The sequence below is a fragment of the Lupinus angustifolius genome, chromosome LG20, assembly GCF_001865875.1.
Source record: "Lupinus angustifolius cultivar Tanjil chromosome LG20, LupAngTanjil_v1.0, whole genome shotgun sequence".
Lineage (NCBI taxonomy): Eukaryota > Viridiplantae > Streptophyta > Magnoliopsida > Fabales > Fabaceae > Lupinus > Lupinus angustifolius.
In genome coordinates, this window is record NC_032028.1 from 18,431,377 (window position 1) to 18,440,381 (window position 9,005).

The window sequence follows — 9,005 nt, forward strand, 5'->3', positions numbered from 1 at the left end:
TTATGAGAAGAAGATGAAGAAGAGAAAATAAAAGACTATCTTAGTTTGTATAAGAAATTTAGTGTAAAAATGAGATAATGAGGTGAGGTATTTATAGGAGAGCCTCACCCTCATCAAATCATAAAATTTAATGCAAAGTAAGTAGATTTAGACTAGCATAGGTGATGTGTCTAATGGTGATGGAGTAAGAGGATTTGTTGAGTGATTTAGGGAATTTTGTGTATGAGGATATGTACTTTTGCTTGTTTAACAGGCAAGCTTCTTACAAGAAAGTGATGTGACCTTTTTCGATGACACATTCTCAATTAAACCATTCCCGAGTATTTTCGGCTAATACCCGGTCGGATAATAGAAATCTCCCGATTTCGGTTTACGGTTAGAACTTCGAAACACGGAATTCGGAGTGAAAAATAATTAGAAATGCGTTCTGGACAAACTTGATGTCTATTTTGACTCAAAATAATATTTTGAAGCCAATGGCGCAATCAGAATTTGATTCCGAGATACATAACTCAATAACACGTTATTGGGCCGAATTCGGGCGAATTTGGACCGACAGCAGCTCAAAACCTTTCCGTCACAGAAAATTACGAAAATTTACCACAAAATAGGAAATCACAAAACACGACTAACACTCAACTAAGGTTTAGTCTAATTCAATACCAATTAATTTCTAAAATTAATCGTTGTTAAAATAAATAAATAATAAAACATACGCAGAAAATTCACGGTGTTACAAAAACGACCTCCACGTGGAATGTGAAGAAGTAAGAATGTGAAATCTAAAGGCCAACCATTAAACTCGAAGGGTGGCAACGTATTAATAAGCTACATTAATTTTGTTGTTAAGCAGAATGTGAAGCTAACCTTCAAAGATTGAGTGATGTAGGGAATGTCGTGAATATGTTGGCATGAGTGAAGTTAACCTTCATTTAGTTCATTATAATGTATATTCCCAAGGAAGTCTACAGGGATAACGTTGATGAATATGTTGGCATGAGTGAAGTCCGAGATGTATATAAACGTGATTATATAGGAGCAAGTGTTGTATGTATATATATGAGGTAAATTATATTTTCTTAACTTCTCACTTTTGCATGACAGTGTGTTATAATTAACTAACATTTTTGTTATATATATTAGGTACTTCTATGAAAATTTTATTAAGGTAAATAAGAAAAAGGTGATGTTCATATCCCTACACCTTACCGCTTTGATGTCGCACGAAAAAAATGAGATTGGGGGAAAAATAGAACAAATTACCGATAATCTCATCCGTCATAAAGAAGATGCAGATTTATTTCTTGTACCTTTTAATACCGGGTGAGCATTTTGTAATTGTCCTTTATATTTCTTTCTTTAGTATGTTTGATGTGCTTAACATTTCCTAACCATGTACATATGTTTTGTTAGGCAACATTAGATTTTGGTTGCCATCAATCGGGTCAATGAAGAAATATATTACTTTGACTCATTGGCACGTGGTGATATGAACAACTTTGCTGCTATGAAAGAGATGTTTTCTAAGTAAGTGGACTACTCAATTAAACTTTTAGTTACACTTTTACTTTCCTAGTTGTTTATTAATTAAATACATTTTCTGTTGTTTAGTGTGGTGAAAGTTTACAAATTGAATAATCGTGGTAGAAATAAGTTACCAAATCCCACAAAATCAAGTGGACTCGTATACAAGTATTAGCACAAATCATCTCAAACAATTATATGTGTAATGGCCAACTAATGTTTACTTCATTTTAATTGTAGACCCCTTGCCAAACAAACGAGGTTGATCGCGACTATTACGTGCTGAAATTTATGAAGGAGATCATTCAGCAGTGGCCAACTAATGAAGCAGTGTTGAAATACAGTTTGTTGGCAAGTCATTCAGCAGTGGCCACAAAAGTAGGCGTGTGAACTACTTCAACAAATCTCTGGTTCATCATGGAATACGCAAAAACTGCCTTTACAAATCCCTGGTTCATCATGACAAGCACGGGATCTGCCTCAACAAATTCATCGTTCATCATGGCAAGTGCGAGAACTACCTCAAAAAATCTCTAATTCATCAAAGCAAGTAGATGAACTGCTTCAACAAATCCCTCGTTCATCATGGCAAGCGTGAGAACTACCTCAACAAATCTCTAGTTCATCATGGAAAGCGCGGGAACTGCCTCAACAAATCTCCACTAGTAGAATATCATTCTACTTCATCAAAATTCAGCACTTTCTCAAAGGCTTTTTTTGAGCCTTGACAAAGTAGTGTTCATTTCTTTACTAGTTACTTAAAATGATACCTCTTTAACCTCGATTTGCTTGATATCAGGTAAGCAACAAGTAAAAAGGGACACTTGTGAACAACCATTATTGTCTGACCCAGAAAAAACCAAAAACCTTTTTTAAATAAAATTTCTCGAAAAAATAATAAAATGATGTTTATTTATTTTAATTTTTCAAAATTATATTTTTAAATAAATAAAGAATATTGAACTATTTTTATTGATTTTTATACTTAACTTCGAATTTATAAAAATAATTAAGTAAAAGATCCCTAGAATATTCTTAGAAAGCTTCTAAATTTTCATAAAAGAAATAAATAAAAAATTAATAAATCAAATTAGTTTTTTCAATAGAGTGAAATCTCTTAAAAAATGTTATTAGTTTTATCTAGAAAATATTTTTAGCTAACTTAATTTTAGGATTTAGGTTAAGGGGTTTGTTCCTTAAATAAGTGTATTAGGTTTCACATTTGGCATTCCAAATTTTCCAAAAAAGTCACACACAAAAAAACCATTCAGAAAAAGCAAAGAAAAGCAATCCAGAACACTAGGAGTTCCGATTCGGTGAGGTTGAATTTAGTGGCAAGGTCGTGCAACCCCTCTTCTGGCCAATAACACCGCTCCACATGGCATCACGATCAACGATCAATGGTTCCAACAAATGGAGCGATCATATGACGACACTAAGATGGGTTCATTCCTCCGTCGCTATTGTAGAGGAACAACACTCCCAATCCCAGCAAGTGATTACATGTGGTCAAGCCTAGCCCAAGCACACTACACCCTATGTTCTATCCAATCCAACATCGACATGCAGCATGTTCAAGCCAACCTCATTGATATTTGTTGGAATATGGTGGTGTGAAATATAAAAAAAAACATCAAGTCCCACATAGAAGAGTTTTGAAAAAACAACTCCCAAGTCCCATAATGGAGAGACGAGGAACATGGAAAAAATCTCATGTTATAAATAAAGAATTTCTCCCCTCATTATAACTTGCCCCAAGTTGAATGCGTTTTCGTTCAACGTTTTCTTTCTCCCTCATATTTTTCGTCGATGCATTTCCGGCAGACTTATTGCCCTTTCTTTCAGTGACACTTAAGAATTGGAACGGGTAGCCAAATTGTGGGCATTTCGAGAACTGAAACTGGTAGTCAGTATCGTGGAAAGAGAAATGGCACGGGTAGCCATATTGTGGCTATTTCGAGAATTGGCAATGTTAGCCATATTGTGGGAATTTTGAGAATTGGCATTGGTAGTCATATTGTGGTGGGTGTATTCGAGATTGGTTCTTACAGTGCAGTAAGAATTTGATAATAGAGATCTTGGCTGTTTTATCCTAGGGACGACGTGGTTGATAGTCTGCTTGCACATTTTGGACAGTACCACAAAACATCTTAAAGAGAGTGATATGGTCGTGACTCGGTCAGTGATTATTATTGCGTACCATTTATAATTGTTGCAAGCTACGGTAACAACATTTTTAAGACGTTTCTACAACAATGGTATTCGTAGATAATATTACTGGACCGAACAACTATGACCTGAACAAACCATTTCGGTTTGATGGGACAAATTTCAAACGTTAGCAACATAAGATGAAAACTTTCTTCACTATAAGAAAAGTTGCACACTCTTTGAAAATCAGTGTCCTGATGTTGCTAGAGAAATCTGGAAAAAAAAAAGGATAAACTAGCTATCAATATAACTCTCTAGAATGAAAATGATTACTTTTATGAATTTCATTCTGAATGAGTTGTTAGAGGATCTCTATAATTACCACAACCCATATATGTCTGCAAAATTATTTGGTATGCACTTGAGAGATAAAGAAATATGATATTAAGCATGTTAAGAAAAATATATATATGATGTTACAACTACCTCAAGTATCAAATGACTGATAATAAATCAGTAGAGTCTCAGTCCTATGAGATACATAGAATTGCTCATGAAATCATTTCTGATGGTATGGCCCTAGAGAGTTAAACTCGCAAAGCCTATGAATGTATATTCATTGGGTATGTTGTAAACAGCAAGGCGTACATGTTTTACGACCTTGACGCATAAGTAATCATTGAGTCTAACGATGTTGGCTTCAATGAAGAGAAATTCATTTTTAAATTGAGGAATAATGGGGGCATATCAACTCGTCACATACTTGTGATTAGAGATAATAATGGAAAATGAAAGGTTTGAAATAAAACCTAGAATAAGTAAGAGAGCAATAATTGTTAGAGAGTATAGAGCTGATTATATAGTTTATATATTGGAGGATAATCCATCAACTCTCCAACAAGTTTTGATTTCTTTGGACGTTGATTTGTGGTGAGAAGCCATAAATGATGAGATGGAATATCTAGAGTCGAACAAGAAACAGACTATGTTAGCTCAATCCATTGTGGAAGTTGAGATGATAGCATTAGCAACAGCTAATGAAGAAGCAAACTAGTTGAGAAGTTTGCTTGCAAAGATTCTCTTATGGGAAAATTGATTCTAGTTGCGTTGGTCCATTGTGATAGTATTGTGACTATTGCAAAATTTGAGAAATGCTTTTATAACGGTAAAGAAACGACAAACTCGTCGTAAACACAGCACCATTAGAGAGGTACTCTCAATAGGAGCTGTTAGAGTGGATCATGTACACACTGAGAATAACTTAGCAGATCCTTTGACGAAAGGACTAGCTAGAGAGAAAGCCCACAATACTTCTAAGAGTATGAGAGTATTGCCCCTAGAATGAGGATCACTCATGATGATGACTGGAGATCCCAAGAAATAGGTTCAATGGGTAATAACAAGTTGTGAAGTGATATGAGAATGAACATGCTATAAAATTATGAGAAACATAATTCATGCAGCATATGTAAGGATGAGTTAAACTCTTAATGAGATCTATACTCCAATTAGAGTGGAGTACCTAGGCTACAAGAGTACTCTTGATAGACTCACATATGTGAATATGGAAGTGAGGGTCGCTTCCTATGAAATTTTGGGGCATAAATTTCTCGAGTGTTCACTATACTGGGATAGACGTGCATGGCCTTTAACGCACGTGCTTTACATAATATATCTTTGAAAAGGTTGTGTATGGTTTGATGTTGGAAACAGAGTTCAAGACTACGAGTCACATTAGTAAAATCTAGATCTTACTCACTACACAAAGGTTCAAGTCGCATGACACCTTTGTTTATGCACAATCTTATTGAGACCACAAAAATTCTTAGAAATCATTTTTTAATTTCAAGTGGGGATTGTTGGAACATGGTGGTGTGAAATATAAAAAAAAACATCAAGTCCCACATAGAAGAGTTTTGAAAAAATAACTCCAAAGTCCCACATTGGAGAGATGAGGAACATGGAAAAAATCTCATGTTATAAATAAAGGATTTCTCCCCTCATTATAACTTGCCCCAAGTTGAATGCGTTTTCATTCAAATTTTTCTTTCTCCCTCATATTTTCCGTCAATGCATTTTCGGCAAACTTCTCCCCCTTTCTTTCCATGGCACTTAAGAATTGGCACATGCAGCCAAAGTGGGATTTCGAGAACTGACACTGGTAGTCGGTATTGTGGGTAAAGAATTGGCACGGGTGCATTTCGAGAACTGACACTGGTAGTCAGTATCGTGGAAAAAGAATTGGCACTAGTAGCCATATTGTGGGAATTTTGAGAATTGACATTGTTAGCCATATTTTGGGAATTTTGAGAATTGACATTAATAGTCATATTGTGGTGGGTGTATTCAAGATCAGTTCTTACAGTGCAGTAAGAATTTGATAGTAGAGATTTGTGTTGCTTTATCCTGGGACGGCGTGGTTGATAGTCTGCTTACCTATTTTGGACAGTACCACGACGTCTTAAAGAGAGCGACCTAGTCGTAACTCAGCCAGTAAATATTATTTTGTGTCATTTATAATTGGTGCAAGCTACGGTAACAACAATATTGCCCACACAGAATCATTTCCCTTGCAACTTTTGGTATTTGTCTTTTTTTCTCTTTTTAATTTTATGTTTTGTTTGGTTCTTTTTAATAATAAACATTAATTATTTGTATAACCTTACCCCAAAAAAAATTCCATTTATAATGCTAAAGATAACTTTAATGTCAATAAGAACAAATAATGATGCTAATATTTTAAAGAATAGACCATAATAAAAGTGGAGATAACCTTTTTTAGCAACTCATTAGTAAACACTTTTTATACTAATAATTAAAGATAATTAGAATTTATTACTAAAATAAAAAATGATAAGCAATATAACCATTTGTTTTGAAACACATTGTAATATCACTTATTATAATGAAATAATTTTTGGAGATTAATCAAAGACGGAAGAGGGTTGCCGAATTGTTTCTCGTCTTCAATTCATCATCGAATGATCACGCCTACACCGCTTCTTTTCACTTATTTAATTTTAAAATGAGCAAAAATATTATTTTTCAAGTAAGTTGATAATTAACACACAACCATAATAAACCATTTTTCATAAATAAATACCCAAAATAAATATTTTTTCAAAAAATAAAATTTGTTAATCACATCAATGATAGAGGAAAAGTCGCATCTGAGAGCTTCTTTTTCTCAACTCATCTTTTGGATGGTTACGTAAGTCGTTTCTTTCCTTAATTAAAACATTCAATTAACAAACATTTTCTATCAAAGAACTACGTAGTCTAAATTTTCTATTTGTCATAGGGATAAGTAGGAGCAGAGTTTCACATTGTCAGACACAACAAAAATAAATAAATTTTGCCCCTTTTAATAATTAATTAAATAATTAAAAATTAGTGAGGGATACCGTTTAGTGAGGGATACCGTTTAAAATGGACGAATAGGGTGCTAATACTTTTCATATTTTGTAATTGACTTATGAACCTAGATATTAAAAATCCAAAGCCCAATATTTTTTTTTGTTTCCCACGGGTATCCTCGCAATGGAGGCAATCCTGTCCGAGTCGGGACCATCCACAGGTACGTGGGGCTAACTCTCCCAACGGGTATTTTTTCCATCCACAAGACTCAAACTTGGGTTCTTACTTAAGGGGAATCAAACATGTACCAAGCATTATATTTCAATGTGATTGAGTTAAAAGATTTTTCTATATTTTAACAAAAAATGTAGTGTGAATGTAATAAAGTGGTGCAGCCAAGGGCACGTAAATGTTTATTGGCTTATTTATATGAAGAGTTTTATTGTCTTATTTTTTATATAAGTGGTACTACTTTGTTTTTTATTAGAGATGTGTGACGTCTGCTAAATTGTTTATTATATGTATTACGTTAATTTATTAATTTAGAAGTCGTTTAGTTTTGTAACAATTTGAAAAAGAAAATCACTTCAATAAAAAATAAGAATAATAAACTTTAATTGTCATTCGATGTCATAGAACAATTTGAAATGTCATATTAATTTGAAAGCCAAACAATAATTTAATTTTATATATATATAAATCTTAATGCATTCATTGTGCCCGTGATTGGTCAACTCATATTCTTCCCTCTTGATTTTTATATTTATTTCATAATAATCTCATCGTATAAATTATACATACATATATCTTTATTATTTGTTTATTTTAGATATAATAATTGCTATGCGTATGCTTGAGATATATTTGAGGAGATGCAAAAAATAACTTTTAGAGCTGCGCAACACTTATTAATTTTATTTATAATTAAATTATACCTAATATATATTTTGTTAATTGAATTAATTTCATCCACATATTATTTCTCTTTCTTTCATCTTCCATCTCTTAAATTCTCATATTTCTCATATGTCGGACTCAAGCATACTTCAATCTTCTCACAGTAAAAAAATTCTGACATTTTGTTTCTCCATTCAGTCACTCATGTAATTTTTTTGTCACAAATTAACCTTTTATCTATATTCCTCTTGAATCTTATACAAACTGGAGAATTAATGCGTAAGACTTTTCTAATATTTTTTTCTAAAGCTACTCATTTTACTTTTTGTCACAAGTTAACATTTTATTTACATTCCTTACAAGTTCTCTATGTTTAATTTTTCATAGCTAAATTTTCATTCCTCACAACTTCTCCATTATTATTAATAAGAGAAAAACTTGGATAGAGACATATATAATATGTCATATTTAGAAACAAATGTATTTTTGTTTTCTGTACTATCATTCATAACTAAATTTTAATTAAAATTAAATATTTAATATGTTGTCAAAAATTTATTGATTGTTTATATATATATATATGTCTCTCCATATAAGTCTTTCTCTATTAATAATAAGATTCAACGTTGGTTATGTGACTCAAAATTATTATTTCAAATTGTTCACTATGAGTTATTTTATGTCTATGTACTCTACTAATTTAATTTTAATAGAAATAATATGGAGTAACCCGATTGCAGGCATCTAAACTAAGGTGTAGTACAAAAATTAATAAAGTGAAATTAGTGTTTTTGTCCCTTTTTGTAAAGGGTGTGTTTTTTTATTAAAAGTTGTTTATTTTTTTATTTTAAATCAAATCAGTCATAGTGCAAAAAAAAATAAGTTGGAATTATTATTTTGATCCCTTTTCCTATTTAATTTTTTTAACTTCGTAATTCACTTACGAATCTAAGACTTGAAATCAAGGTATGCAACATGTTAAAAATTAAAAATTCATCAATTATAAAAAATGAAAATATTAATGTCAAAATTATAAAATTTAAACAGATGTAATTAAATAAATTACATATTTTATA